Raw genomic sequence first — 10,826 nt, forward strand, 5'->3', positions numbered from 1 at the left:
GCTTCATGTCGATATTATTACTCACGCCCACTGGGGTTAGAGGGATACAAGCGCAGGCACAGGATGAGGTTTTATGTTGGCTTTGGTTGTTGATTAACTACCTTGGCAACATTTGTAATTTCTACAACTCTATAAAACCTAGATCCTTGTTTCTTCCCCTCCCAAATCTCTTCTTCTGGGAAAATAGGAAAGCAAACCCTCCTGCCGTCTTCCAACTGAAATGCAGTCAGCATATAAATCTCCAGACGCGGGGAAGAATTGATATTTATAGCTCTTGCTGTTATTCACATCAGAAAACATGACAGACTGGAGGATACAAGTTCCGAGTGCCTTACACAAAGCACCATATTGTGGAGTTCCTCAGATCCCTATTGTGTTACAGAAAACATGAGGCATTCAGTCTAATTTTGCTCTAGGTCAGCCTCGCAAACAAAAAGTGCTAGTGTGTTTTCCATACCTTGGTGATCTAAACCAGCACAATCAGGAGGCTCTTCTGAGCTTTGCACTTGTGAGGGTTAGTATGGCCGGGCAAGACCCCAGTTAAGCCCCTGCCTTACAGCTGGGAGTCCAACTGAGCATTTTTTTTTCTAAGTTTATTTATTTATTTTGAGGGGGAGGGTGGCGCAGAGATAGAGAATCCCAAGCAGGTTGCGCCCTGAGCACGCAGAGCCCCATGTGGGTTTGAACTCACGAATGGTGAGATCATGACCTGAGCCGAAATCCAGAGTCCAACGCTTAATCGACTCAGCCATCCCAGAATACCTCAACTGAGCATTTCTACGTAGTCTCTCCTGGAGACCCAAACTAGTATCTATGGGACACAGGGGACCAACCTTACTGGTTTCTTCAGGACTGTGGGGTTTCCTGAGATCCAGGAATTTCAGTGCTAGAACCAGAACAGTCTAGGGGATAGTGGGACAGTTTGTCACCCCAACAGCAAGGCTCTAAGAGAAGGGGCCTTTTTCTAACGTGCTGTGTCCAAAGTAGCTTCTGCTAGGATTGTATGGTTATCAACACTGAATTGAATAATTCAGGGACAATTAGGGACTTCCATTTTTATAGTTGGGCCCCAATTACAGAAAATTCCTTTCTCCCCACATGGAGAGTGGGTACGCCTCAGGCAACCAGCAGCATCCCTGTTCTCTGTGGCCAGACCATTCTGACTGAAGGACAAGCAGTAACCGTGTAAGATACTTATCCCTGGTACCCAGTGAAGGATTGGAAAGACAAGAGTTGAGAGGGTCTATGTTTGAGGAAAACAGGTTGGGAAAACAACACAGAGCTCCAAGCCTAGGAAGCCTCTGTAGGGCTGAGCGGAAAAGCAGATGTAGAGTGCACGATGACCAAACTGGACCTGTGGATCTCAAACTTGATTTTAAAGAATTATAGGGGTGCTTGTTATACAGTAATAGTAATAGCTAGCATGTAGTAAGCCTTATCATGTCCCTGGCACTGTTCTAGGCACGTTAAATGGACTTACTAAGTAAATCCTTCTATGAGGTGGATATGAAGGCCGTTATCACCACTTGACAGATGAGGCAGAGGAAGCTTAAGTAATTTCCCCAGAGATCATACAAATATCAATGGAAGGAATGGATAATTATCAGAGCTTGAGTTCTGAATCATTGCATTAGACTGCTTCTCATTGGCTATCCCCTTTCTGATAGAACACAGACTTCCAGGCCCATCCTTATGGGATAAGAAATTACTTCTGGGTAAGTTGCCTGGGTAACAAAGCTGAGGTGACATCCGGGGACCTGCATTCGAAACAACAGCCTAAATGATTCTGATGCAGGGAGAGGCAGTATCTCAGGGACCAAGGGGTGTCTTCAACCCCACAGGCACGCCAATGCGCGGGGCTCAGAACACAGATTCTGGACACTGAGTGGGTTTATAGCAGCTGTGCTCATCCCGGACCCCACCGACCAATGTGCCCACTCTAGTCATGGTCTCCTGTACACCCATCATGGCTGACTAGTAAGGGAGGTAGGACTGAGAGTGAATGATCTTTTTCAACGTTTATTTATTTTGGGGACAGAGAGAGACAGAGCATGAACGGGGGAGGGGCAGAGAGAGAGGGAGACACAGAATTGGAAGCAGGCTGCAGGCTCTGAGCCATCAGCCCAGAGCCTGACGCGGGGCTCGAACTCATGGACCGCGAGATCGTGACCTGGCTGAAGTCGGACGCTTAACCGACTGCGCCACCCAGGCGCCCCAGAGAGTGAATGATCTTAAAGAGGTCAGCAGAGGCAGGAGCTGACACCTTCCTTTAGCAGGCCAGTGACTTTGCTCGGTGAGAAGAAACCACAAGACCAGACCGCTAAGGTGCACTGCTAGGCATGAGCTACTAAACTGCCTGAAGGGACCCAGGGCCATGACTTTTGACCCTTGGAGATGAGGTGGTTGTCTGAGCTGAAAAGTGGTGACGGCATGTGTGAACTGTCTAAAATAGGGAAATGCTGGGGGGGCGCCTGGGTGGACTCAGTTGGTTAAGCACCTGACTTCGGCTCATGATCTCACGGTTCGTTGGTTCAAGCCCCGCGTCGTGCTCTCTGCTGTCAGCAGAGCCCGCTTCAGATCCTTTCTCCCTTTCCCTCTCTGCCCTTCCCCTGCTTGCGCTCTCTCTCAAAAGGAAATAAACGTTTTTAAAAATCTTAAAAAAATAAATACATATAAGTAAAATAGGGAAATGCTGGCATGCTTACCATGATTTTCAGTCAAACACAGAAGCAGCCCCAAAGCCAGCTGGTTAGGCAGGTATGTGTACTCCCACTTAGTAACAACAGAAAAATATGGACCACTCTTTCTGTCTTCCCGGGAAGACGTGATGTTCTCAGAAAAATGAACTCTGCGCCTCTTTCTCTAAATGGGGAATTCGCGTTCCCTAGCATTTGCAGTGCACGAGAGGCAGATCAGAATCTCCGTGCTGTGAACAATGAATCATGGTCCTCTGGGCCCACGTGTGTGAGTGTGTGTATGTGTGATGGAGAGACAGGCAGAGAGAGGGAAGTACAATAGCTTGTGCATAACCTCCCTTGCTACAGATATTGATGTAAGTACAGCTTGAAGCCTGTTTTCTTCCCCAGAAGTAATCACGGCACATGTTTCGGCTTCTCTTTAATGTACCTGTACTCTGGAAGCTGAATGCGGTTGTGGAGAGCAAAGCTGTTATCTTTCCGCAATCTACTGGCGAGCCATTGCCTTGGAGAATTGATGGGAATAATACAGGCTTTTGTTTCTTTGTCCTCTCCTTGTTCATGGAGATTTTTAGATCATACGGCCTCACCGGACAAACTGCTATTGCTGGTCAAAACTCCTCAGATTTTCTGGGCAGAGCATCCGCCTGCCAGGCTGCCGTTGGTAGAGGGAGAGATAATGAAGCAAAATTAATATCATATCCATACTCTTTCTTCTCCTAACAGGCTCAGCAGCTGACTCTTCCTGCTGGGCCTTTTTCCCCCTCCGTCTTTGTGATTTGCGAAAGAAAAAAAGAAAAGGCAGAACAATTAGGAACATCATTTTAAGGTGTGTGCGCCTGGTAGAGCCCTTTTAAGTGATATTCAGAAGCATTGGATTCCCACAATTCCTTGCGCCCCAGTTCTGGCCCAGATTTCTTGTTTCAATGACATCCCTTCTTCAGCGTGGTTGTGTTCCGGTCTCTTCTCGCCTGACAATACCCAGGGGATAAAACATTTCCCTTCTTTTTTCTTTTTGTCTTTATTTTAAGGGCAATTCCCTTCCTCCTTTTATTCAACCACCAAAAGGAATTCTTGTTCTCATCAATGGCTCGGCTGGACTAAGACCAACCACAGGCAGATGTATGGACAGATCTTTAAACTGGTAGCCTGAAACATTTTCCCATTGTAGGTGAGCCCCTGTATAAAAATACTCACTCTGTGGACGCCTGAATTTTCAAAAGGATTATGATAGTATTTAAAGGGATTGCTTATAAAAGGAATCTTCCCAAGATCGAGTCCTGTATGTAATTGTTTACAGATCATTCACTACAAGTACAGACAGGTGGAAATTCTACCGAAGACAAATACTTAATTTTGTGAGAAATTCGAGGTCAAATTTAGACCCTATTTTTGTTTTTTAAAAACTAGATTCTGGGGGCGCCTGGGTGGCTCAGTCGGTTAAGCGTCCGACTTCGGCTCAGGTCATCATCTCACGGTCCGTGAGTTCGAGCCCCGCGTCGGGCTCTGTGCTGACAGCTCAGAGTCTGGAGCCTGTTTCAGATTCTGTGTCTCCCTCTCTCTGACCCTCCCCTGTTCATGCTCTGTCTCTCCCTGTCTCAAAAATAAATAAAAGGTTAAAAAAAATTGTTTTTAAAACTAGATTCTGATGGGGCGCCTGGGAGCCTCAGTCTGTTGAATGTCAGATTCTTGGTTTCAGCTCAGGTCATGACCTCATGGTTTGTTTCATGGGTTCCAGCCCCACACTGGGCTCCACGCTGACTGTGAGGGCCCACTTGGAATTCTCTCTCTCCCTCTCCTGTCCCTCCCCTGCTCGCATTCTCTCTCTCAAAATAAATAAATACACTTAAAAAAAAAACCCTAGATTCTGATGAAATTTGATCAATCAAATGATTATATCAGAGGCTCATCACAATTATAAGAAACAAATTAATATGACCATCTTATCATTACTTTCCAAAAAAGACATAAGTGCAAATTAGCTCATTTTCAGGTGGAAGGGGGAAAGAATGCTCCTTTCTGTTGGAAAAAAGGCAGACAGAGCCATGCAAAAGTTCCACAATGCTTTTTCTCCCTTAAACTCCTTGATAATCCAGTAAATGAAAACTAGTATCTTATTGCTCTAATTTGTATTTCCCTATTCATAAAAGGAAAATATCTTTCCATATGTTTATGATCATTCAGATGTTCTCCTCTCTGAGTGGTCTTCAAATTATTATTTTGGTTGTCTTTTAAATTTGTTTATGAGAATAATTTTTATATTAAAAATCTATGCTGTCCAATATAGTAGCTACTAATCACCTGTGGTTCTTGAATACTTAAAAGGTGGTTAGTCTAAATTGAAATGTGCTGAAATAGACACTGGGTTTCAAAAACTTAGTACAAAATATGGGATGTAAAATATCTCATTAATAATTTTCTATTGATGACATGTTGAAATAATAATATTTAGGATACATAGGTTTAACTAAAACACATTATCAAAATTAATTTCACTTGTTTCTTCTACTGGGACTGCTAGGATAATTTTTTTAAATATATATATGTATATATATATATATATACACATATATATTTAATGTTTATTTATTTTTGAGAGAGACAGAGACAGAATACAAGTGGGTTAGGAGCAGAGAGAGAGGGAGACACTGAATCCGAAGCAGGCTCCAGGCTCTGAGCTGTCAGCACAGAGCCCGATGCGGGGCTCGAACTCACAAGCTGTGAGATCATGACCTGAGCCCAAGTCGGACGCTCAACCGACTGAGCCACCCAGGCGCCCTGCTGGGATAGTTTTTTAAAGCTACTTATTAATGTGATTACTAGAAAATTAAAAAAAAAATTTTTAATGTGTATTTGTTTTTGAGAGAGACAGAGGCATGAGTGGGGGAGGGGCAGAGAGAGAGAGGGAGACACAGACTCTGAAGTAGGCTCCAGGTTCTGAGCTGTTAGCACAGAGCCCAACACGGGGCTCAAACCCACTAACTATGAGATCATGACCTGAGCTGAAGTCAGACGCTTAACCTACTGAGCCACCCAGGCATCTCTTGATTACTAGATAATTTTAAAGTACACACATGGTGAGAAAATTGGGGGAAGAGGAACCCCCACACTCTCCTTCCCCCAAGAAGACACTAATTCAACAACCATACATGGATCAACTCCCTTTGTGAATAGTCTAGAAAATAGTTAAGAGGCCCCTGCACCTCAGGGAAGTATGAAACCAGCTACATCACAGCCAGGAGGAAAATTCTCAGCACTCACTCACCATATTCCCTCCCCTCTGCCCAGATCAGCCTGGTGCAATCTGGAGAAACTCTCCAGGGGAAGGGAAATAGAAGACTGGAACATGTATCTAACATTCAGACTTTCCAGGGGCTGCTTGAGGGACTGGTTTCTGCCTTGCCTGATTCTAAGCACTTAACATGAAAGGGTGCTAAGCTGGAGGCAGCTGCAAACAAAGGTAAAGGTTTGGGCTATCACTCACTCACTCACTCACCCCCCCCCCCCATCCTGCCCTTCCCCTCTGCTCAGCACAGAGCAGCTGGAGGAACCTCCCCATTGTTGTAACTTGTCCCGGAAGAGAGGAAGATTTGGAGCACGCATTTAATTTCTCACCTTTTCAGAGGGCTTCCCAAGAGACTGCTTCCTGGTTCACCTGTGTCAGAGCACTATTGGAGCCCTACATTCTCTAGATGCCTGGGGGCTGCTGGAAACAAAAGAGATCTGGGGAGTCTGCTGCAGCTCCAAAGGAGGCATAGTACAGCAGACGGAGACTGACACAGCTCAGTGGGCTCTCCCTGGAGTAGAAGGAAGGGAGACTAGAATGGACCCTGTGTCCAATATTCTGGCTTCTCCCAGGCTGCCTGAGGGACTGATTTCTGTGTCACCTGACCCAGAGTAATGACAGATCTGGAATGCTCCAGAAACCTGAGGGCTGCAGAGAACAAAAGAGAGCTGGGCGGTATGTGGGAGCTCCAGACAACCTGCAATACTGCAGACAGACATAGAGGGAGTAAGAGATTATGAGCTCCTGCAAAAAGAAACTGGCAAATCCTTCTAATTGGAAACTAATTGGAATTGGACACAAGTCCAGAAGGGATGCAGCCACGGAAAAGGATTGTGAGGCCCCCAGAATCTCTAGGTGAGCTGATTGGCGAACGTCTTTCCCTGTATGAAGCAAATCCGTAAAGACTGGGAGAGGTGGCTGTTTTTTCAAATACAAACACAGAGGAAACAGGAAACTGTGATCCAGTCAAAGGAAATAAATTTCTGAAAGCCAGCCCTAAAGAAAGGAAGGTATTTAAATTACCTGAAAAAGAATTTGAAATAACTGTCGTAAAGGAGTTTGATGAGCTCAGGAAAATGATTCAGGAACAAAAATGAGAATATCAACAAAGATATAGAAAATATATTTTAAAAAAAAGAATGAAACAAATTCTAGAGCTGAAAAATACAGCAGCTGAGTTGAAAAATTCACTAGAGGGGTTCAAGAGACTTGATCAAACAAAAGAATGAATCAGTAAACTCAAAAATAGGTCATTCGCAATTAACTGGTCAGAGAAGGGGTAGAAAGAAAAAAAAAGATGAAAAGTGAAGAAAACCTATGGGACTTGTGGGACACCATCAAGTGGACAAACACACACATTATGCAATCCCCAGAAGTGGAAGAGAGAGGAAAGGAGTGGAAAACTTATTTGAAGAAATAGTGGCTGAAAACATTCCAACTTTCGTGAAAGAAATGGACATTCAGATTCAAGAAGCCCAAAGAACTCCAAAATAATTTACCCCAAAATGTTCACATTGAATCACATCATAATCAAATTCTCAAACATGAAAAAAAAAACAAAGAGAAAAATTTTAAAGCAGCAAGAGAAAACCAACTTGCCACATACAAGGGAAACTACATAAGACTATCAGCTAGTTTCTCAGCAGAAACTATATAGGCCAGAAGGGAATAGGATGATATATTCAAAGTGATAAAAGAAAAAAATCCTGCCAACAAAGAATACTATACCCAGCAAAACAGTCCCTCAAAAATGAAGGAGAAATAAAGACTTTACCAGGCATACAAAACCAGAAGGAATTCATCACCACTAGACATGCCTTATAAGAAATGTTTAATAAGGGTTCATCATGTTGAAATGAAAGGATGCTAAATATCAACATGAAAGTATATGAAAGCACAAAGCTCACAGGTTAAGGTAAATATATCCACAAATACAGAATACTATAATACTATAATGGTGGTAACATAAATCACTTTTAATTGATGTATGCAGTTAAAATACAAGAATAGGGGCATCTGGGTGGTACAGTCAGTTAAATGTCCAACTCTGATCTCACCTCAGGTCTTGATTTCAAGGTGGTGAGTTTAAGCCCTATGTTGGGCTCCACACTGGGCATGAAACCTACTTAAAAAAAAACACATAGAAGTGCCTGGGTGGCTCAGTCAGTTGACGGTCCGACTCTTGATTTGGCTCAGGTCATGATCCCAGGGTCATGGGATCAAGCCTTAGGTAGGGCTCCACACTGAGCATGGAACCTGATTAAAGATTCTCTCTCTCTTTCCCTCAGCCCATCTCTCCCATTCACACACCCTCTATCTCTAAAATAAATAAAGTAAAAAAAATTTTTAAATACAAAAATAACCATAACTATAAAAACATATTAATGTATCACAATATATAAGAAGTAATTTGTAACATCAGTAACAAAAAGGGATGGTAAAAGAGTAGTTTTTGCAACAATTGAAGTTTATTTCTTATCAGCTTTAAATAGATCCTTATAATTATGAGATGCTTTATGTTAGCCCCAGGGTAACCACAAAGAAAAAAGTATGGGGAATATGTAACATAAAAGAAACTGAGAAATAAGTCAAAGCACATCACTATGAAAAAAAATTAACAGAATGCAAAGGAGGACAGCAAGAGACCAAAAGAGGGACAAAAAAAAAGCTACAAGTAGATAGAAAATTAACAAAATAGCCGTATTAATGCCTTCCCTATCAGTAATTACTTTAAACATACATGGGTTAAATTCCTCAGTCAAAAAATATATATGTATGTATATATACAAGTAACTGAGTGGATAAGAAAACATCCAAACATACAAAAAGATCTAACTGTATACTCTCTATAAGAGATTCACTTTAGATCTAAGGACACACATAGGCTAAAAGTAAAAGATGAAAACAGGTATTCTATACAAATGTTAACCAAAAGAGAGCAGGGGTGACTATACTTACACCACGCAAAATAGACTCTACATTAAAAATTGTCACAAGAGACAAAGAACATTATATATATATATATATATATATATATATATATGTGTGTGTGTGTATGTGTGTGTGTATAATTTTATATATAAAATATATATATATAATATATACATAAAATAATATATATATATATAAAATATATATATAAAATAAAAGAGTCAATTCACCAGAAAGATACTTATAAATGTATATGCACCCAACATCAGAACACCCAAATATAAGAAGCAAACAGTGACAGAACTGAAGGGAGAAATAGACAGTAACAAAGTAGAAGATTTCAACACCCCCACCTACAATAATGGATAGACTCTCCATTCAGAAGATCAATGAGGAAACAGAACTTGAATAACACTATAGACTCAATGGATTTAACACGCAGAACGTCCACACAACAGTAACACAATACACATTCTTAAGCATGCGAGGAACATTCCTCAAGATAGATTACATACTAGATCATAAGCAAGTCTGAACAAATTTAAGAAGATTGAAATCATACTAAGTTATCTTCTCTGATCACAACTGAATAACACTAGAAATCAAAAACAGAAGAAAAATCAGAAAATTCACAAAAGTATGGAAATTAAACAACACATTCTTGAACACCAATGAGTGAAAGAAGAAAGGAAAATGCAAATTTAAAAGTACTTTTGAGTGAAAGAAGAAGGAAAATGCAAATTTCAAAGTATTTTGAGACCAATGAAAATGAAAATACCAAAACTTGTTGGATGTAGCAAAAAGCCATACTAAAAGGGAAGTTTATAGTGGTAAATGTCTGAATTAAAAAAGAAGTTTCTCAAATAAACAACCTAACTTTATACCTCAAGAAACTAGAACAATAAGAACAAACTAGGCCCAAATTAGTTGAAGAAAAGAAATAATTAGTGTTAGAACAGATATAAACAAAATAGGGACTAGGAAACAACAGAAAAAAATAAAACTAAAAGTTGTTTTTTTTTAAAAAAAATCAACAAAATTGACAAATCTTTAGGTAGACTAAGAAAAAAAACAAAAGTCTCAAATAAATAAAATCAGAAATGAAAGAGAAGATATTACAATTGATGCCTCAGAAATAAAAATGATTATAAGAGACTATTAAAACCATTATGCACCAGTGAACTGGAGAACCTAGAAGAAATGGGTAAATTTCTAGAACATACAACCCACCAAAACCGAATTATGAAGAAATATGAAGTCTGAACAGACCTATAATGAGTAAGAAGATTGAATTAGTAATCAATAACTTCCTGACAAAGAAACACCAGTGCTGAGATGGCTTCTCTGGAGAATTCTACCAAACATTTTTTTTTAATAATGTCAATCCTTCTCAAATACTCCCCAAAATTTAAAGATGAAGAAATACTTTCAAACTCATGTTATAAGTCCTGCATTACTCTGATACCAAAGCCAGACAAAGACATTACAAAAAAAAAGAAATTTACAGACCAATATCCCTGATGAATATTGATGCAAAAATTCTCAAGAAAATACTAGCAAGTCTAATTCAATAGCGCATTCATCATATACTATGACCAAGTGGGATTTATCCCTGGGATGCAAGGATTGGTCGACATCTGCAATCCAACCAATTAATGAGATAATACCACACTGACAGAACAAAGGATAAAAAATTACATGATCAGGCACCTGGGTGGCTCAGTCAGCTAAGTGTCCAACTCTTGTTTTTGCCTCAGGTCAAGATCTCATGGTTTGTGAGATTGAGCCCTGCGTCGGGCTCTGTGCTGACTGCGTGGAGCCTGCTTGGGATTCTCTCTCCCCCTCTCTCTTTCTGCCCCTCCACTGCTCACGCTCTCTCTCTCAAAATAAACATTAAAAACAATTACATGATC

This window comes from Herpailurus yagouaroundi, unplaced genomic scaffold (genome assembly GCF_014898765.1).
Source record: "Herpailurus yagouaroundi ecotype Mexico unplaced genomic scaffold, PumYag 181, whole genome shotgun sequence".
Taxonomy (NCBI): Eukaryota; Metazoa; Chordata; class Mammalia; order Carnivora; family Felidae; genus Herpailurus; species Herpailurus yagouaroundi.